General features: G+C 39.7%; 1 protein-coding gene across 4 annotated transcripts in view; it reads left to right on the top strand.

The window, feature by feature from the left end:
• The window catches only part of tsnare1 (T-SNARE Domain Containing 1), a 195,676-nt gene that overhangs the window by 24,901 nt on the left and 147,978 nt on the right, over positions 1 to 22,797 (top strand). Inside the window, exon 1 of one of the 4 annotated variants that reach the window (XM_030071914.1) lies at positions 61 to 154. The exons of the other annotated variants lie outside the window; for them this stretch is intronic. The gene's annotated coding sequence lies outside the window, so the exon portion shown is untranslated. Of the gene's footprint in view, positions 1 to 60; positions 155 to 22,797 lie in introns of those variants that run through there. 4 annotated transcript variants of the gene reach the window in all.

Below are 22,797 nucleotides of genomic sequence, written 5' to 3'. Positions count from 1 at the left end.
CTACAGATCCCAGAGATCTTAGCCAGGGCTTAATCTGTCATATGACCACTTACTGGAGCAGGTGGTTCAGGGTCATGTGATGTTGTTAGCCGAGGGTGAGTAGCTGCAGCATCTTAGCAAGAATCACAGCACACATCACTCTCTGCGTTGAAAGGTAAATCTGGATGACTCCCTCTTTTTCACCCGGCTTTTCTCTTGATGTAATGATGCTACTGCAGCCACAGACAGACAGAGAAGGGGAGGGAGGGAAGGGGAAGAGGAGGAGGAAGTGGGAGGCAGGGATGAGGGGGATGGGAGGCCATCAGGGATGCCTCTCCGTTGCTTTCTCTAGACAACCAGGAAGCACAGATGTTTATACTGTGTAAATCTATCTGCTGAACACACACACTCTCTCTCTCTCCCTCTCTCTCTCTTTCTGTGTGTGTGTGTGTCTTTGGGTGGATGCCATATTGATGGAGATGCTGGGATCTGATAAACTGAAGTGATGTGCTAGTATCAGTTGCTCTGTTGCTATTAGAGCTTTCTAGCATCCTTCTCACAGGCAGCTTCCTCCTTCCCATTGTCATTGTCATTTTCCCTTCCTACTCATTAGATCTGTGGGAATGTGGCTTTGAGTACTTTTTTTTTTCCTTATGCAAAAGCTGAGTATTTGTCTATCTATTGTCTCTCTATTCACCAAAGTGTAAAGGACTATCTCAGCCATTTACTGGATTTAAATTGTGTTTGTGGAGAGGTAGTGGCCAGTCATTTCTGTCTGCCGTTCTTTTAAGGGAATACAGTGACCTTTGGGTCGACTGTTATGTTGGTCTTAGCTGTGAAAGGAATAGTTTTCTCGTTCTGAGAAATTTGATATTATTGATATTGATATTATTTCACTTTCCCTGTAGCTGTTGTGTAGGACAGTAGTGGTGCTATCTTCCTCTCATTGTTACTGAGTGCTGGATACTGGCTGGATGCTGCAAATGCTAACTCTTAGCCTCCTGCCATTGAGGTGGACTTCCCCCCAGCTAACATTCTGAAAAATGTCAAATTGTTCAAAATGGGTGAACTACCCCTTGTCAACCAGGGATGAGCGTGGACATGCAGCTTTATCTGGAATCCCTTATTTTGATGAGGGATCTCATTGTACTAATGAGCTTTCAGTCCTATGTGACATTTTTCAGACTATTGGGGTTTCAGAAAAAAGGGGCCATTGGACCAATAGCATGGTGCTGGTAAACTGTCCCTCATGAATACTTGTACTTACAAAATGTCTAGGCTGTGATCAGATTTGTCTTTTTTTTTCTCCTGCTCAAACACAAAGCTTGAGTGTTAGTCGTAACCAAGAATGCAATAGGTCAGTGGGTGTAAGTGTTACAGTGTCACGTTGTTGCTGTGGGACTGTCAACTTTAAAACCTAGGAGCCCATGGGTCTCCTATTGCCTGGTCATTTCTTGTTAATCTGCTCATTGCTTTTTTCTCCCGTGGTTTTGAAAGAAATCAAGTGAGGAAGTCATATTTATAAGGGTTAAATACCTGTGAAAGGCATCTGAATGCAGCCTCAGAAAAATGTTGTCATCTGAGCATCACTGATCTGACCTTTAAATATGTCATTTTAATCATATATTTATTTATTTTTTATTTTTATTATTTAATACATATTATTTTAATAATTATAAAAATATTTTTCTTGTCTGTTTTTTTGTGTGCAGATTTTCTAGTCATTTTTCTTTTTTTTCCTTTTTCTTTTCTGGTCATTTTTTTTTCTTTTTTGCTAATTTGCGTGTCACGTTTTTCCCATGTTTCTGAAAGAAAACAAGTATATTTACTCAGGCTTCAAACAGTGTTTCACCTGAAGTATCAAGGGTAAAATGAGAAAAATGAAATAAAATAAACCGGTCCAGTCTGAAGAATAGGATAGGGAGCCCATTGTGAATCATTCTGATCTCATCCAAAAGTTAGATAGATCCCTTTTGAAGGCCCATTTTTGTCCTGATGTAATGCATCTAAAGGGGAGCCATGCTCAACCTGAGGTGCCCAAGTTGTGGCTCTGACTTATTCAAAGATCCATCTGTCAGTCAGCTCATTTCACTGACAAACATAACCTATGCTATAAATAATGCTAAATTTATCTTTATTATCACTTTTTTCAGAAAAAAAAAAAAAAAAAAAAAAAACTTGTTTCAACAGGCTTGTGCACAATTTAAAAGAGAAGCTTAGCAAAAACAAGGCAATAATCATAAAAAATAAGATTAGATGGAATTTCCATGATCCCTGTGGGTAAACTGGAGTGCAGCGGAAGCACGTGTGGATATATTAAGTAGAAACCTCCAGGGAAAAAAATATGAATTGCAGCATCACAAGAATGGTCAAAATCACATTGAAGAGAAGAAAATATGCACATCATTTTACCATGTTCAAAATAGGCTTCAAAATAGCAAGTCACAGAACATACTGATAAAAATGATGAAAATATGAATAATATGAAAATCTATCAAGGATTTGCCTATGAAATAAGTGGAGGAATTCCAAAAAATAAAAACATCAAGCTATAATATTATAAAGAGCAATATGAACGTACAGTTAATATGTAAATTTGAAATGCAAAATGTCATATTCATACTAGTAGGTCAACAGGAGGCTCACAAGGAAATGCAGAATGTCTTGTCAAAAGTCAGTAATATTGTCTCTGAAAACCTCATATCTGTGTGAAGGTTAAGAAGAATACATATTTTTCAATATTTAATGAGTTCTTTCTCTCTCTTTATGATATCGTATGATCTATAAGGTTATTGTTTGTTGGTTGTTTGGTTGATTGCTTGGTGTGTGCCACATGACTTACTGTTTGTTTGTTTTGTTTTTTTTTGTTTTTTTTAGTAGAGTACCTATTGTTGTATAGAGAGCAAACCTGAATACGCATTTGCACTGGCTGTCTTTTAATAAATTAATAAATGATTAAATTAATTAAACACATCCAAGTTCAAATTGAAGCTCAAGTTGCTTTTTACAGTTTAAAAGGGTTTTTCAGGCCCACGGGTTTACAACAAACAAAATTGAACAACACCTGTGACTTCCTCACAGTAGGCAAGTGATTTTTAAAAAAAAATTTTTTATGGACATTGCTTTCTCCTGCTGTCACCATGGCCCTTAAAAGGAACACATGTCTGTGTACAGAACTTGATTTACCTGCTAGATATAGCTTAGGTTGGTGATAATTCATTTTTTTTTTTTTACTTTATTCTATACAGATATTCCTCACTCTGTATGAGCCTTGTAGTCTTCAATTGACATGAAATGTGAAAATCACCAAAACTGGAGTAAGGAGATTTTCACATGACAATAGAGATATGTAAATGAGTCTAAACTCATGGTTATTTACATGTTCTATATAATATCCAGATTTTATTTTTATTTTTATTTTACTTTTTTTTTCTTTACCTTTTTTGAGCCAAATTCATGCTCCAAAGCATGTCAGCTACTGTGGATGTAACAGGTTGTTGGGTGGTGGTGGGTGTCCTGTGGATGACTCATCGCTCATCTCACCACTCTGGACTGCAGATTCCTCTCACCATACCAACCAGTGGCAAAAAGCCTTTTCCTTTCATCCACTGATGGTTATTTATTATGGACACTAAATATATCTCAGTAGGAGGGCAGAATCACAGCACATAAAAAAAGCAAAATATGTAACTCAGATGAGCAAAAATCTGTGCAATTTTATGCTACTAATTGTTTACAGATTGGAGTTTCAGTTATACAAACGTCCTCTGAAGGTAGAAATAATCCTCTACTGTTTCCATGCTATTGTGTGCAGTGCTTATAATGGGCCTTTGGCTTCTGCAGCAGAGATAAACTAAAGCTTGGCTTTGATCTGAAGGATATTTTTAAAAAAGTGGGTTTACTGAGTTAAGGATATTTTGGATTCTTAAAGGTACAATATGTAATATTTTGCTTGTACAAAGGTGCAATTACACAGCAGCAGGTGTTCACAATAGTTGTTGTTGAATACCGTTCAGTCTGGTCTGTCCCATTTGTTTTGCTTTGGGAATCCTCCTGCTCCCACCACCACTTAAATGCACACATAGCCAGGCTGATCACCAGTGTCACACTGCTGAGTGGTGTAAGTGCTAACACACACATTTCAAGCTGTTGATTGGCTGGCCTTGTTTACTCTGTTTGCAATAACATTATCATAGCCAACTAAGTGCATCCATGGAACTACTGATCAGCTTTTACATTTGTTGTTCAGGAAGGTGACGTGCTCTGTGTAGATAAGCTGGCCTGAGTGATTAGGAAGACACTGCTTTTCCTTTAACTTTCACTCTTACATATGTTACCGTTATGACTGATTGTGTAAACAGTATGCAACCTAAAATATATCTTTGCCTTGTTTCCTATGGCTGTTGCTTGACCTAATACCTCATGCAGCTCATTTAAACATTTCTAACTTTCTGTGCTAACATAAGTTGTGATATGGAATAATAATAATAATACAGCTAGTAGGATAAATGAAACTTGTACACTGAGTGTGTGTACAGCAGAGTGTGGATACCCAACCTGAGCCTGTTGGGACCCATCAGGAACCATCGGGACCTGACAGGGCAGGTCGGGTTCAGATAAAAATTTAGAAATTATGTTCAGATTTGGGTTGGGTTCTGTCACATCATCGTTATTTTAGTGAGACTCTAGTGTAAAATAAATAAAAATGATGGACCTACTGTTCTGGGCAACTTCCTTTATAGTGCTGAAGTTAACGTAATGATGCTGAAGGCAACACGTACGCTATTTCAGGTGGTAAATGTAATCTATCGATGGAGGACAAGCAAAATCTCCGGTTCAGACACAAAAAAAGAATGCCTGTTGGGTTCAGACTGGGCTCAGTTACTATTTTCTAGGGGTGTAACGATTGTTATAGCTTGGCCTGATCTGAATTGCTAGGGAGAGGCTGCTTGAATGCCATAGTCAGCTGTGTTTGCAATAGAGTGTTTTTTTTTTTTTTTTTTTTGACCAGGAAGCCGAAGTGTTCCCAAACAGGAGATTTTAACGACAAAGGACGCTCTTCAAGCTCTAGTTCCTCACTAGTGCCGGTTTCGGTAGCATTAGCCGTAGCCATGACATCAGTGCTCAGGCTTCAGGTCATGCTTCAGGTGTAGCTTATTACGCTTAGATACTTCCATGGCGTACTGCTGCCCTCTACTGTTTCGCATGTGTAGCTGCAGGTGGATATGGATAAATGAAAACGAAACTTATGTTCCGCCATCTATTACTGCATACTTGTGTGGTAACTCACCCATGCTGCACACCTCTGTACCGAACCCAACGCCCTGTATTGAAAAATTTCAATACGAATACATGTATCGTTACACCCCTACTATTTTCTCATCTTGAGTCGGGTTCGGACAAAAATATGTGGCTCGATCTGTCCTCTACTGTACAGGGGGTAATGCTGGCCACGTCTGTTTTTCAGTTTTTTAGTACCATTTAGCAGCTAGATGGTACTAACTTGCAGTGCCAGTGCCTGATTGTGGGTTTTCTGTGGTATTGCTTTTAGATTTCCTCTAAGTGCAGGCACCAAATACTGAATGCATGACAGTCACACGTCACAGTCACAACACAGGAACCAGAATGTCCATCACATTCGTAAAAAAATGTTTACCTATGTTTCACAGCAAGAACTGCCATCTGCTGTGGTAGTTGTAAAGTAACTTATAATTCTTGGCAGAAATTCAGAGTAACACTATGGTGATATTTGTTTTTGTTTAGTATTGTGTGATTGTTTTTTGCAGTGATAACCTAAAGAACAGCTCTCCTAATTGATAACCACCCACCGTGATGCAGACAACAGTAAACATGTTGTTCCACACCAGTGATGCAGTCCTCCCTTGGAACAATCACAATTTTGTCTCACACTGTTTGAGACAAAACTGACTGCTTTCCTGTTCATTGTTGCCCAGTATTTAATAGTCCATTACACTGTTTGATTGTCATCCAAAAAAATAGCAAAGCAAAGAACATGACTGTAATTAAAATGCACTTTTCATGACACAAAAAAGCCACATAATTAAAGTCATTTTTTACACTGCCAATCAGAAAATGACGTTGCGAACGAGCACGGATGAGACTGGATTGTAGATGACTTAATAGCATAAGTAGGCGACTTGAATGCTAGGTGATAATTGAGCCTCCTAGTAAGGACAGAGCGGAAAGGGAAATAAGTCATTTCTAGATTTAATTTGTGGATTCAGCCGGACAAGAGGCCTTGCCATCAGAGATAACAAGGCCAGGCTCTGTGATGTGTGAATAATGGCTGGACAGAGGTTTAGACATCATTAGAATAATCAGTCCTGATATGGACAGAGATGCACTACAATGCATAGGAGGCCTATTGAGGGCTGAAAGGACACTTAATTAAGAGGCTGCTGGTGCAATGCTCTCTTTTTTGATGGCACAGGCGTGCTGTGATCCAACTTCTGTCTGGGATTGTTTTGAATATGTGTCATTGCTTCAACCCAACAGGCACAACCAGTTTCATTCATATTTAGGTTTTGATATTAATTCACTGTTTCACTGTTTTGTAGCACAATAGTAGTGCTATCTTCCTCTCATTGTTCTTGAGTGCTGGATACTTGCTGGATGCTCCCAATACTAACTGTTAGCCTCCTGCCATTAAGGTGGACTTCCCCCCAGCTAATATTCTGAAAAATAACTACCTCAGTCCACTGAAATTGTTAAATAAACAAGGTTTGAGTGTGACAATGTGTAACAGAATTTTTACAGCCCCAAATGGTGTAAGACACCCCCTCACACACAAAAAAATGTCCAGAGATACAGGAATCCAAACCTTTAATTAAAGTGGCTGGTGCCTGGCAAGAATAAAAAAGCATGCTACAGCTCACAGGCCTTCCTCCTCAAAGATTTGTGAATTGTAGAACTGTTTGTGCTATCATTAGTTATTTTTCAGAATGTTAGCTGGGGGGAAGTTCAGCTCAATGGCAGGAAGCCAGTTTGCATTTCAAGGTTCAAGGTTCAATTTATTGTTTAATTTATTTACAAACATGTAAAAAAAAAAAAAAAACATGTTGGGAATGAAATTCGCTACCCAGGTCCAGCAGTGTACATAATAAATTTGGAGCAACCAGCCAGTATCCAGCACTCAGTAGCAATAAGAAGAAGATAGCACCACCACTGTCCTACAGAACAGCTAGAGGGGAAGAGAAATAATCAAAAATTTTCAAAATGGGTGACCTATCATTTTAACACAACAAGACTTAGATTTTTCTTGTGTGGACTGTTGTGGCTGAACTATTGGCAGTGGCACTTGGATGTTTTTTGCTACACCGACTAATTTCCTAAATAACAAGAACAAAATAACAAAAAAAAGTCTTGTAGGAGTTTTTGTAGTCCTGACCTAGGTTTACCCCAAGTACCAAACAAGTCTGTATTTTTGTGTGTGTGTGTGTGTGTGTGTGTGTGTGTGTGTGTGTGTGTGTGTGTGTCTGCTCTTCCTGATGCTGATGCAAACCAGTTTAGCTTTGTGAACAGTTCAGCTGCATCTCCTTGCTGTTTGGAGAGCATTCACTCTGTTAGAGGTTTTATCGTATTCCTCTTCTCATCTTGCTGTCTACTGGATTGGAAACCCCATTGATCATATCAGATTGGTTAAGTAATTGATTGTTACTGGTTATTAACCTCCCAGAACTTTGGACCTGTTCGCCAGCCACTGAGAACAGCCTGTAATCAGTCACAAATGGCAGCCACTAATGAAATTAGTTCCTGGTTCTGCCTCACAACTTTGTTTGTTCCACAAAGTATTGGCAAGGGCATAGAGATGCCATGGTTTACTTTCCCCAGAGAATGGAAAGACAGAACAACAGAATGCAGATAATGAGCTGGTGTGTCTGTGTTGTCACTGTGTGATTACTCATGTGTCTGACCAAAATATAAAGATGAGGACTGGAAAAGTTCTGCTCTAAACAAGTCAGTGTAATGTCCAAAATGTGTCATTATGGACACATGCTGATCAGAATAGTTCACAATAAGCAATAACTTACGATCTCTTGTTATATCCATGGAATTAATGTCAGAGAGGCAAAGCTTGACCCCACAATGGCTATCTTTTTAAGTAGAGAACTGAAAATATTTTTACCTTGATCACAGCTTCAGTCCTCCAGAAGCTGCATTAAGTCACCACTGTTCCTGTTTGCCCATACAGTTTGTCAGTGTTTGGATGTTGTTCTAATCTGTCTACTGTACAATAGATCTTTTTCACAGCAGCCATTTGACATGAAATAGCAGGGTAAACACAGGTGTTACTGATGACATGAATTAAGGTTCTGTTCCATGTTTCATGTAGCCACTGAAACTAACTCCCCGAAACAGAGCTAGAATTAGCCAGACCTCATTGAATCATTCATCGAAATATTTTAATTGGCACAAAGTCTCAATATTGACTGACATTTTTGTAGCTGGTTAAAGTTGCAAATTAAGCTTGACTGATTTGCAATCGTCGTGTAAATTGGCTAAAGCTACCATGTGGACTGAAAAGTGCAGTGGGTGGCCACGTCAGTCACTAGTGATTTGTTGGTGGGGTTCAAATCCCTCCACCTAATTGCATAATGTTGGGCCAATTTTAGACTGAATGATGGGGTGCAAACAGAATAATCTTTCAGTCAGAATATCAAGCCAGTTTTTAGATATCCTTAGGATTGAGCACCCTTCAAATCATGAAAAAATGATAAAAAGTAATATGTTCTCTGAACACATTCAATAATATTTTACGGTGACCAACGTTCCTGTAATTTGCCCTGACTGAAGCCTCTTTGTTACTCTTATAGTTGCCTCACATTGCTTTGCAAAGTCACATGTAAGAGTGGTGATTGTCAGAGCTCTATTAAAGCTGACACACAATGCTAATTGACATTCAGCTTAACAAGGCTCGCCTGTGTAGCAGCCTTTGTAATTGTGATTTAGTGACTTCAAAGTCTTTTTCAAATGCTGTTTCCATTATTTTGTCCCCCTCTCTGTATATTTCATCTAACCCACTCCATAGCCCCAATTTAATTAAAAAATATAATCAATTGTGTTTGCTCTCAAGTATTCCACGGATTAGGCAAAGCTTATCAGCCAGCCAAACCAGCACAAACGTTTCCCAAAGCATGACCAGATGACTGCTGTGTATTGTGCTAAAGAATGCCTGTGATTATCTTGTCATAACCAATAAGTGAAATCCATTCATACAAGAGTCAGCTTTTGTTGAGGCTTGACTGAGAGGTGATCTTATCATTTAGCCTCAATGATTCTGCTTCATGACATGTGAAATCTGAATATTATGGAGGGAAAGTGATGGCACAATACCCATTGTCCAGCATTACCAGTTTGTGCTGTGCTGATAAAATAATACTCAGCTAGATGCTTTGGGAAGTCTTGCCTGTGGTGATCTAAGGCTTCATGGGTGTCTTAATGCTTGTGTGTGTGTGTGTGTGTGTGTGTGTGTGTGTGTTGGGGTCTGTTCTTCATGATTGGGATTGTGTAGCCATGGTGACGGCTGTGAGGGATTGTGGGAAAGCGATCTCCAGGAAGTCATAGCCGCAGGGTGAAGCATATGTGGCATGAGGATTGTACCAGAAGGCCGCAGTGTGTATGTCCAGTTGGCCATCTGTTGTCATCCTGCAGCCAGGGCCAGGAAGCCCCCAGAAACCACACAGGAAGGACGGCATTTCCAAATGCCAAAGCCTGGGACAGCGCTCCACTCCCCTGGGAGCTCCTCGGCACATCCCAGACACTACGCTTCAGAAGCTGTCAACGGGACTCCGAGAAAACATCCTCGATTAGAGCCATGACTTCATGAGGCGCATTTGTTCGTGTGCAGAATAAGGATGGTGGAGTGGAAGAGTCACAGCATGGCTCAGTCATCGGCCAAAGATCATTACTCTTCCTTATCACCAGCCAAGTCCTCAGGCTGCTTCAACCCGCTCCAAACAGGGAGCCCATTACCAGACCACGTCACTGGAGGCCTGTCCACAAGGCCCTAGGAGACCTATTGGCATTCCACTGCCTTTGTGATGTTTCTATGAGAGGCATTTCTACGTGTCTGTTAGGTACAGTATGAAGGAAGTAAAAGGCTTGGTGTGCTGTCGATATTTCTTGTTTCACAGGACTGGGTGACATGAAAAAAAGTGATTGCTGGTGTTCCGGCCTGAAGGAAACATCAAACATTCGGAAATATATGGTCGAGACAACAAATGAACACACATACACACGCGGTGTATATCTGGTCAGCTTGGAGGTCAGAATCTTGTGCTGCTCTGTTGACTCTCATGTCTGTATAATTCCTGTCCAGAGCCCCAGGAGAATAGACATTTCCAGTGAGTTGTTTAATATTACCCATAGACTCTCTGCCTGACTCTGTGCTTCCCTTGGACCAAACAATACATGTGCTGTTATTATGTCACATAGAATCCAACATCCACCTTCTGGTCATTTTGTTGATATTTTGTTTTTCTTTAAGAGCTAGCATTCTAAAAATACAATCAGCTGAGATAGCCTTGGAGTTGCCTGACTTGAGATATTACTATAGGTATGTGGGTGCTTGTTACACAACCCTAAGGTAACATAATAGCTACTTTTTTTCAAAGGTCAAATGAAAAGGAGGTCAGATAAAGTCTACAGTATGCTGGGCTGTCCTTTAGAGAAAGGCCACAGCCAGATGGGGAGAGAGAGCAGGGGAGAGAGGAAGAAGAAAGCAGAACAGTTCTTAAGCACAGATTAGCAAAAGGAGTTTGTGGATTTAATGAACAGTTTCCCCTCAGGACTATCACCTGCTCCATGGCACATTCGTATGCATGCTTGGCAGCGATGTGCCACAGAAACTCTCATCCTGCCATTGACAATCCAATCAAATAAGTGCAGAGGACAACCTTTTTAGTCCTTTCAAACAAATGAAGGCGTCATAGTGCTTTAGCCCTCTGACTGAAGGTCACCCTTCACTAAGCATTCCTGTCTTGCTGTGGGACATGTAGACTCCCTCTCTGTAAAGTGTTATTGATAATCGCCTGGCCAATCTGTCTGTTCTGCCCAGACACCTGCCTCACTAATAAAGACACAGCTGTTTCCTTTCAGACACAACAAAAGCTCATGAATCATTTCAGTGGATCTGGCTTAATGTTCAACTCACCTTTTGTAGTCTATTCCCAATTAAGAATGGACACTGATAGACAAATACCTCTCATCTCTTATAGTGATGATCTCCAAAATAATCTGTTTTTGTTTTCTTTTTAAATGTAGCCTCCATCTTCAGTGCCAGAAGGTCATTGCATGCTTTTTTAAAATTTGTTTTGTCTCTATCTGCCAAGTGCTCACTGCTTTTTTCTTTCTTTCTTTCTTTCTTTCTTTCTTTTTTTTTTTTTTTTTTTTTTTTTTTTTGCTGTTATTTCACTCTATTTCAGTCAGACAGTGTAGCCAGTGTTATTCCTTTCCTTAGATATTCTGTTGGTGAAATTTGGGTTTCTGTAGGTGGCACATGTTTCTTTTTTTCAGCAGTGGTGGCTATTGTTGCTCATGCTGTCTACCCAATTCTTGTATTTGTCCAAAGCATACCATTACTAGAGGAATATAAATAATAATGTTAATAATAATAATAATAATAATAATAATAATAATAGTAATAATTGTAACTCCCCAGAGTTGAATCACGGACACAAGGCGTTCTTGGTTTTTAACGGGCATTTACTTTCACATCATGTCTTGCCATGCCGTGAGAACTGAATACAAATAAATAAAATACAAACTTAAATTAGATAGATAGATAGATAGATAGATAGATAGATAGATATACTTTATTTATCCCAACCAGGGAAATTCTGGTGTTCCAGTAGCAACAGTAGAAACATATAATAAAGTTAAATAAAATAGAATAAAGGCTAAATATATACAATATATAATATAATAATAATAATATATAATATATAATATATAAATATACAGATGGAATTAAGTATATACATGATTGCATAGATAAGGAGAGTTAGTATGAAACCATGAAACCAAGAACCAGGTGGCAGAACCTGATGCCCGGTACTGGGATTCAGGAACTAACCGACTTGATTCGGCCTCTTACGGAATCACCACTTCCCCTCCAGTCTGAAAAGTGCGCTCTGCTATCACTCTGCTATCTCGGGTGACTAGTGGTGTAGCAATAAAAAGTAAAGAGTTCCATACAATGTGTTCTCATAGAGAATAAGTATCAAACAATTAAATAAAACAAAATACAAATGGTCAAACCATCAACTCTTCATAGCTATAAGCCCTTATTCTTACAGAAAAATTATTCATACAACATATAAACGTTCACTGCAACATAAATGGTCTATCATTTAATTATCATGAGTACTGTTGACCGAAGAACCATACTAGCCGCACGCTAGCTTGTTAGCATACTACGTATGCTTAGAAATAACAACCTGGATTATGCCATCGCCAGACACTACAAAGAAAAAAATCATGGTTCTGCAGCTTCTCTCAGATTCATTGGAATAGAAAGATTATTGCCTAATCCAAGAGGGGGCAACATTATCAAACAACTCCTGAGAAGGGAAGCTTTTTGGATCAATGAACTATTTACTGTCGAACCGTTCGGTATGAATGATTCACATGACTTGACTTGTTTTCTTTAAGAGATAAATTGGTGGGATATATTCTACTTTTGTCATATTTTTGTGCTACATGAGAGATGTGTATTGTATTTCTAAATATGAGGTCTCTAGCTTATATAGTGCTTCCTAGTACTCTCTCATATTTCTATTGCCTAATATATCATTGATGCTTTCTATGTAAATATTTTTTGTAGGTTGTGTAACTTTACAATTTGGTTAATATTTTTCTGCTTCTTGCTTGTTGTTCCAGCACAGTGTATTAGACCCCTACGTTACACTGATGTGTTTCTTTGCCTGAGTCGGGCTCTAACAGTGAAATTGGTCAGGTGACCCACAAGCATTTAAAAACACACCGGGAAATGATCAGGCCAGATTTGAGGTGAACCTGAAGACGCTGAGGCGAAACGCGTTGTTCCCTCTAAATAAAGTGTTAAAGTAAAGTTTGAGTCAGTGTGCAGAGGATCTGTTTGTATGAGTTTATCGCTAGTTCCTGCTGCCTTCCAGCACCTGACGACCTGTGGCTGTGCGAGGAGTTTGCACTGATATTTATATTTATATTAATATTCATATTTATATTCCTTTCTTTCTTTATTTTTCTTGACTATTTGCTCTTTTTACTTTACACTTTGAGTGGGAGTTATTGTAATGAAAAGTAATTTCCCCCTGGGGATCAATAAAGTATTCTGATTCTGATTCTGATGATTCTGATTAAAACTGTATACCTTGATGGAAAATAAACTTAAACAGCAACAAACTTAAAACAGCTTCCTCCGTGGCTCTAGCAGGCATCTGTGCACTCTGCCATTTCGGGTGACTAGTGGTGTAGCAATAAGAAAAGTCGTACCGCACTGCAGCGCCTTAATATAAATTCCGCCTTGTAATTAGAACCATGTTTTTAATTCTGTTTATGCTTTTAACAGAAATATAATATTAACGTAATTATTATTCAATTTTACTCAAAAACATCAAATTAATTTGAACTTATTGACCTGTTATCAACTTGATTATTTTTCTGTATAACTGCCTCTAAGAGAAGCTACAATAGTAATAATAATACTAAAATGCACTACTAGACCCCATCACCACCCTTCTACCCTCACTGGTAAAGTCTAGCTTACTGATTAACTACAATATCTCCACATTTTTCATCGCAACAAACCATTTTGCAAAGCATTCAGAGGTACTAAAGATTTCACAACATATAGCCTAATCAAATCCCTAAATTTTTCAGATTTCAGTTTTTGAAACCTGCACCTGATAAGGTTCTGCTTCTGAGGCTGACACAGTCATCAACATTCATAAACCACAGAGCTGATCATTGGTTGTGGGAAACAAATGTTTCCCTAGGGTCTATTTTCCAGCAGAGAGCAAAACACGACTGTACTGCTGCTTTTAGGAAAGCTAATGTGGATGACTTTTTTACAGTGATGGAATACTGGTGTGAAGAAAGTTTGAAGTCTCTGAAAGTTCATTTGCATATTGTATTGGAATGAATTGAAACAAATGGCTGGATAACAGCTAAGAAAAATGATATTGTAGTTCTAAAATATGACTACTTGCTTCAGGAAAAGATTAGCAGAAACATAAAGTTTATGGGTCATTCCATGTCATTTCAACGAATTTTCAGGACATCCCACACACTTGGGTCTCAAAAAATTCTGAAAGGACGTGCGAAAATCGCACCAAAATCGACACATACCCCCCCTCACTAAATTGGCCGTATCTCAAAAAGTATCCATCCAGGCAAACTAAAATTTTACAATGTGCCTATTGGATAAATGAGAACAACTGGTGAAAATTTCAGAATTTTTTGAGATGCAAATGTGTCCACCATTTGTTGAAATGACATGGAATGACCCTTACACATTTTATAGATGTTATGCTAAATATGCAAAATTTCTGGTATGGTCCTTTTAAGGTTTTCATGAACTGGCCAAAGGTGGAATCAGTTTTATGTTAGGCTATGGAGCCTGCTTGGCGCAGCTATGGATGGATGGGATGTCCATTATTTTACAGTTTATTCAGTTGTTTAATTTTTCCCTAATCATCCTTCATGTAGGGAATTCTTCACAGATTGCCCGACTAAAAGCTGATCAGCTGATCATCGCAAAAAGCATCTTGCTTACTGTGGTCTGATGTTGGCCTTCTGTTGGAGTTTTACGACGGGGGCTTAAGTTGAAAATGATTTCTACTGGATTACATCTGGACAAAGTAGGGAAGACATTAGAAATGGATACATCAATCTGACATTGTGCTGATGAGAAAACTACACAGACACGACTAATAATACACTGGAATCATTCATCAGTTTGATGTTGGGTAGACAAAAGGCCCATGAGAGTGTGATGGGCTTGTGCCATCAGGATTATTGAGAGAAAACAAGCCACCTTTAGAGCAGGGATCAACCTTTTCTGCATATTTAGCCTACAGTCCATGACAGCATAAGTTTGTTGCATTTTCTTTCTCTCTGTTGCGTCTACACTTCCAGCCCCATCCAAGCTGTAAGACAGGGATGTCCAACTGTAATGGGGGTAAGGGCCACAAAATATTTTGGATCATTATGAGGGACCGCAGTGGCTTGCAAGGCAACATACTCATTTGTATACTTTCACCAATTCACTGTCCTTCCATCAGACAATGGGTTTTTGCTCACCCCTGTGCTACTTGGTAGGATATATCAAGAGAATATTTTTGTGCTTTGATGTATTGATGGCAAGTGTTGCCGCACCAGTGTATTTTTCATATTTAGCTCTATGGATGCTGTTATAGTGCTGGTTATTGTTACTTTCTTTCATTACTGATACAGTCTGCAATCACACCTAACATTGTGGTCTATTGGGATTTCAGCGAGGAAGTAGTTGGCCTCCCATTTATGCTGAAACCCACGGCTTTCGCGATCAATTTTTCTTTTGCTTGTGGCGTCTTTAGCTCTCTATGTTAGCAGTGGGCAATCCTGCATAGTTGAATCTTTGAGACCTCTTATCTCTGTTGACAGGATGAAGGTAGTAATGTAAGTATGTAAATACTTGCTGGTTGAAACTGACTTACAAGAAGTGCTAATGGGAATGGTTTCCAAAATGAAAGCAGCAACATTTAATGTAAATAAGAGTCAAGTTAATCATTTTTGGCAAATTTATGTGGGGGCCACAGAATGAAGGTTGAGTTGCTTGTGTCTGTTGTAGGACTTGGTAAGAGGTAGAAAGAGGTAGACATGTAACTATGCAGTGGGCTTTCAGGTATGGATGGATTCACTTCCGTTGTGTGCTCTTTTATTTGCATCGCTGCTGCCTTTATTTGCGTCACTGCTTTTTGTTTGCGTTGTGGTGTTTGCAGTGTGGTGAGCTCTCTCAGCCACCATAGGGGTACGGTGGCCGAGAACCGCCATCGCTGCAAATAAAAAAAACGATGCAAACAACAAAAAATGCTGCAAATAAAAAAAGACGCTGCAAATAAAAAAGAAAAACGCTGCATTGCAAATAAAAAAAGCAACGATCGCTGCAAATAAAAAAGGAAAATGCTGCAAATAAAAAAGGAAAATGCTGCATTGCAAATAAAAAAAAAGCAACAATGCAAACAAAAAAGCCAAAACGGATTTTTTTGATTCTTCGATTCTTCGTTACCAGTTTACGTAAGTTAAAGAGTCAGACCTCATCCTTCCGAATGGCATGGAGGTGTCATAAATGATAAAACTTGTGCTCTCCAACATGTCCCATGTAACATTTTTTGTGGGTTTTTTTTCTCCGCCCACTATCACCTTTCGTCTGTCAAACAAGGGAAAATTTCCTCTCACCTAAAATGCAATTTTGGTTCTTTTAGAGCAGGTGTAAAGGGCAGAGATTTTGCTCAATCATGGCCGATGAGTAGCTGGGTGAAAGCAGGTTGTTTGGGTGCTGGCTGGTGCTGGGTCTTGTCACACAGTAATCAGCAAGCTGAGAGGTAGATGACGCACTTCTAAAAGACTGACAAACCTCTGACGGAGTGTCTTGTCGAAATGGATGACATATTTATCTTTGCTAAGTTTTTCATGTGATGAAATAGCATTACATGGCTTTTTATCACATTACAAAATTATAATTTATATAAAATGACTGGGGAATTTAGTTTCACAAGTATTTCATGAGATATAGTAATACTAAACTGAAGCAATGGGATTGTAGAAGTGAAAACTCAACTAGTTTGGCCAGATTGATAAGAGGTGGTGGCAAAAGACAGATAAAATGCACAGCGATGCCAGTGCCAGAATACATGACATCTGAGCAGTATTGCAGAATGTCACTTTTAAAAGTACTATGTTACTATGTAGCGTTATCTACTCAGACAAGTAATGCACTGAGTTTTATACATTACTAAAAAAAAAAAAAAGAAAAAAAAGAAACTCTTACATCTTGCGCATGTTGATTATTCTTACCAGGGCTAACTATATGTCTTAATACTGTAGTCAGTGTAGTGCATAGCCATCTACGGCCTGTTGCAGGTTTATAACAAGAATGACTGATGGACTTGTCCTTTTCACACACAAATTCAAATTTTGTAATGATGTTAAGGAGCCTTAACGTTGTAACACTTTACCAAATGCAAAGAACCCTGCTGGGCTCTTCTTTCCTGTACAGGGGTGTATGACTGGCACTGGCATGATGCTGTCCAAGTGGTTCAATGTTTTTGTTGTCGCTAGGAATCCACAATTCCTCCCATTAAATCTAGGAGCAAGTACAGAAAAATCTCCATTTAGTAAGCATCACATCAAGAAGTAGGCCACTTGAGAACTAATTCATATTTGGCCTTAAACACAGCATCATAATGTCACTCGCACATTTTACCAGCATCTGGCTGGTGCTTGGTATTAGTTTCAGACCCTGAGTGGTGTGATTAACTTACAGTATATATTCTGAAAATAACACCGCAGTCCATCATGTTTAATAACTTAACTGTCATTTAAAAATTACCTTCATCTCCTTAAAAATGAGACATTTCTTCTGCGTGAGCCACAATATACCAGGACCGTTTCAATGTAACCCACAAAATGGACAAAACATGACCTGGTAAGTGACAAAGCAAAGAGAGTAAAGTTTAGGATTCAAGCTGACATTTTCAAACATCCCTGACAACCCAATTTACATTAATCTGAGTGACTAAAGTTGTTACCAAAGTAACATTAGGTTAATGCAATGGCCGTATTATTAGCCTCACGTCAAACCTGATGCTAAACGGCCGACTAATGTTATATAAATATAACACGCTGAAAGTACAGTCACATAGCGACATTAATGACAGTTTTGTAAAATCTTTTTCCGCCATTTTCTCTCTTATTCTCTCCTCTTTCTCCCCGCTTGTCCATCCGCAATAATAGTCTCCAGGCTAATTATAGAGTTGGACCATTCACTTCCATTGTGGATTCACTTCCGTTGTGTGCTCTTTTATTTGCATCGCTGCTGCCTTTATTTGCGTCACTGCTTTTTGTTTGCGTTGTGGTGTTTGCAGTGTGGTGAGCTCTCTCAGCCACCATAGGGGTACGGTGGCCGAGAACCGCCATCGCTGCAAATAAAAAAAACGATGCAAACAACAAAAAATGCTGCAAATAAAAAAAAAACGCTGCAAATAAAAAAGAAAAACGCTGCATTGCAAATAAAAAAAGCAACGATCGCTGCAAATAAAAAAGGAAAATGCTGCAAATAAAAAAGGAAAATGCTGCATTGCAAATAAAAAAAAAGCAACAATGCAAACAAAAAAGCCAAAACGGATTTTTCATGGCAGATTTTTTATATTTGTTATATTTAAGCAATAAGCCCCGAAAAGCCGTGGGTTACAGTGATTTTACAACGGCTGAGGGGCGTTCTAAAATGTAAAATCGCCGTTGTAAAATTACTGTAACCCACGGCTTCAAGGGGCTTATTGCTTTTATAAAACGGTTACCCTACATATAGCCCATAAAATAAACACACGAAAAAAATCTATAATTTATTGGTAATAATGCAACAATAAAACTGAGAATTATTCATTCTTCCACCAAGCAAGATAGAGTGGACAGAACGGTTGCCAAGCAACACAGACGCTAAGATTGCTTTTTCATCTAGCACCATCATCATGTCACATCAGGCTATCTGGGCTCGTTAATGTTGCTAAAACACTTGGTTAAGGTGAGGTGAGGATTAGGGTTTGGTTAAGGTAAGGGCTAGGTCAAGGTTGGGTGTTAAGAATGATACACTTGATATCATATACTGACCCCATCTCCAATTTTGGTAATACAGGCAGCATGCAAGGTGAGTTTTTGAGAGAAAAAAGCCTCTGGCCAACAGCCATGTCTTATCTGCCACAAACCTGAAGAGCAACCCGCCTCGACACCAGTTCAGAGTTGACATGAAACCGCTGGAAGCCTCCGATGCCCGGGACTAGGTGGCAGGAGCTGTCAGACTTGGTCCAGCCTTATGGAATTACCTCACCTGAATTCTGACAGCAGGCACACCTGTGAATGGGGAATTCAATGTTTCCCAAATAGACAATGATAACTGTTAGAAATGTTCCCAAATAGACAACAGTGAGTCTCAGAAATGGGTTAGGATTAGGTTAAGGTTAGGGTAAAGGGTAGGAAACTTTAGCTTGCAACATTAGCTAACATTTGCAAACATGCTAAAAAGAAACTCTTACCTTACTGCTCTTTCATATAACCGTGTATGTGTCACGCTTCAGCGACACACAATGTCACACTTAACACTTTCTGGTGGACCAGAGGCTCTATTACATACTTTCCCTTGATATTGGGCTGCGTATACACGGATGCCTGTGCTATGAACATGAAACGACAGAGTACAAATTGTTCACTTTCAACAAATCAAGCTGTTGTGGTGGCTTGGATAAACAAGGCTTGCCTATTCTTGTTCATTAAACAAGCCCTTTGCTTGCGCGCCAATGTCTGGGATGTTTGTTGCAGTGACTTGATGCCTCCCTGTCAGTCACATCCACTGTTCTTTCCAGACATCTCAGTCACAGCAAAACTAAGGCCACCTCATTCAGCCTCTTCCCTTCAGTTAAAGGTGTCTCTTTCAGCTTGTTAGTGCCTAGACAGAGCTGCTGTCTCCATGGTTTCCAAACCCAGTTAAAAAGGATGGTCCAATTAATGAGTGGAGGGAACTCGGGTGTGGTAGGTAAGTGCATGAAGACCCTGACCTCACCCAGTAGGTTGCTAACCCACTCTAGTCCCAAAGTCTGACTGCTTCCATACTGTACTTTTGTCATATAATTCATTTAGTGTAGACAGTCTTCTCACACCAGACACTATTAGTTATCTCCACATATTTAAATTTCCACCAAAATAAAGTCAATACAAAGTTCCACATTGGCACAGTTAATGGCACAACAGTACACTTATTCACTAATAAACATCTAAAAGCCGATAAAGGCTGTTGATCTGTCACAACATGCACATCTCACAGCGGATCTTTGATATGTTTCACCAGAAACACATCCCCGCAGAAGCTCACAGGCATCAGTAGAGAGAGCTAATGAAAGCAAAGCTGTGTTTTCCACCTCTCCCCTTAAAGAGCATCATGTCTTGGGCCAGATTGCTGGTAGTGTTTGCCTCCTCTGGGCCAAAGCTGTGACAGAGAACAAATAGAGATAACACTCCCTTTGTGCTCCATTCAAAGCGCCTCTACACACATACACACACATTTGCTTTATTCCCTCACATCCTCAGTTGCTACTGGAGAAGAAAGAGAGCTGTCCAGAGATCATGAGATCATATTCGTGTGATGAGATGAGGCATACCGCTGGGTGAGAAAGACAAAGATAGTGTCAGGCTCAGTGTTCCACACTATTATGTCACCATTAGCTGGCTTATTTTGGAACAGTGGCTGTGTCATTATTTGTAATCACTAAAAAACATGTTCTCAGAGTTCTGTGCTCTGGTGTCTCTGAAACATTAGCAATTGACAGGACGTTAGCTATTTGTTGAACATGGAGCGATGTTATGGCAGTGTGAAAATTTGACTTTGTGTTCATAAGGGAGCCCATAATAGCATAATGTTTTTCTTTATCACATCATCATGCAGTAAACATTTTCTCGTTTTATTATGAGGGTGTTAAAATGTCATTATAAATCCAAAACCAGGGAACAGTGATGGGGCCCTGCCTTTCAAGGAAAATTGCATAGATTTTAAACTGACTGTTTGCTGTGTAGCTCAACAGGCAAAGCAAGGCAAAATCAACAGCAAGAGGTTAGGGGTTCCACTCTAACCGGGGCTAGCCATGTTGCAAAATGTACACAGCCACAGAGGTGTGAATCATCATGGATTTTTGAATTTGTCCAACGGAGTTTGAAATGGTTGCAAGAATCCAAGGGGTCATACCTAGACAGGATAATCCTTCAGCTAATGTTAACGTATGAAAATAGCCAACTGAAGTCACAAGGTTTTCAAATGCCAAAAGCATATGTACAGGATGCTCACACGCACATAATAAGGTGGCAGTGGAGCCCTGCTTAGCAAAAAGTCCTACTGCAGTTACAGGATTGTTTGATCCTCACAGAGTAAGACAGCATGTCATGCCCTTAGCAGGACACTGAACCCCTGCCTGCTCACCTCTTTTCAACCAAAGCAGTTCTGGTTCTTGAGCCAGTTCCGATCAGGGTTCAATTCAGTTTTATTTGGGTAGAGTCAAATCATAACATAAGTTATCTGAAGGCAGAGACCCAACAGATTTTGGCTCATCCCATGGACCAAAATCTTCCCTGTGAGCAAGCACACAGTGACAGTGACAAGGAAAAATCCCTTTTAACAGGGAAAATACAAGAAGAACACGGCTCTGGGTGGGCGGTCATTTGCCTCGACCATTTGGCCAGGGGGACAGAGTATAATGCAAAACATAGTACAACACAGGTTCCACATAGACATGTATATTAATATTATTTGTGGAAAAAATACGAAATAAATCAATAAAATAACAGGGTTAAATAGTCAGAATAAATAACGATAATAATAATGATAGGAATAATAATGATAGGACTAATAACAACTAGAATAGTAATTATAGAGGGGTCAGGGTCATGGGAGCAGTAGGTGGTTTGCAATCACAGATACAGATGCTATGGCTCCAGAGGCAGGAATACCTGCTGAAAAGCAACAATTGAAGGGGCAATAGAGAGGAGAGATTACACAAAGGGAGAGAGACGATGCCGAGTTAGTAATATTCACTAATAGAGTATGAATACATAAGGTTGGAGAGAGAAGAGTGAGGCAGCACTGTGCATTGTGGGAGGCCCCCTGGCCGTCTAGACCCATAGCAGCAGAACTATGGGCCGGTCCAAGGCAAGCCTGGGTCGGCCCCAGCTAAAAGCTTTTTCAAAAAGGATTCTTGGAACAAACGTGTTAATTCGACAAACCTGCCCATGATTGCACCGGTTTGAAGTGGAACAATTGTGATGGAGGTGATGCCACGTTGCTGGTCACTGAGTCCAGCTTTGCCTTGGCTGTATTCAGCCTGAAGCTGAAAACATACTGGTGCTGCACTCTCACAGCTTGTCATAGGAGGTGCGTCAACTGCCGCCCCTTGCACCAGTAAAAAGTATGGGAAAATTAAATGCCATGGTTGAGTTGCCTGTCGTCTTTGTTATTTTTAAATGCATTTTCTCAGGGGCAGTGAGGCTGATAATACAACAATGGCATTAAGTATCATGGTGAGGTGCATTGATGAGCTTTGGCATGCGCCTAGCCACCACCAGTGTGGGGTTCTACATAGAAAAAGATACAGGAGGCTGTTTTGACACATGTATTTTGACGATGGTCTATCTTGGCCTCGAGTCTGCTGGTTTGTTGCTCTATGACCAGCAAGCTGTGCAAGGAGTTGCTAATACTCTACTATATTCAGGGTTCGTACGGGTGCTTGAAAACCTTGAAAATGCTTGGATTTTAATGTTATGTTTTCAAGGTTTGAAAAATGCTTGAATTTTGGGTAACATGCTTGTAAATGCTTGAATGCTTGAAATTGTTACCATATTTCTGGTCTAAATGGACCACTTATTAAATGGAGAGAAATCTCCAAAATCGGATTAAAAATGACGCCTTCACAGCTCACGCTCTGATGGGTTTCACAAGAGCTGGATTGATTGTCATGTGTCACGCCCCCAACAAGAGGGCAGTGCAGCAGCATGCGACCAACGTGCCGGGAGGTTGCCGTT

The sequence above is a fragment of the Myripristis murdjan genome, chromosome 16 (genome assembly GCF_902150065.1).
Source record: "Myripristis murdjan chromosome 16, fMyrMur1.1, whole genome shotgun sequence".
In the NCBI taxonomy this organism is placed as follows: domain Eukaryota; kingdom Metazoa; phylum Chordata; class Actinopteri; order Holocentriformes; family Holocentridae; genus Myripristis; species Myripristis murdjan.
This window is presented reverse-complemented; position numbering and strand designations above follow the sequence as displayed.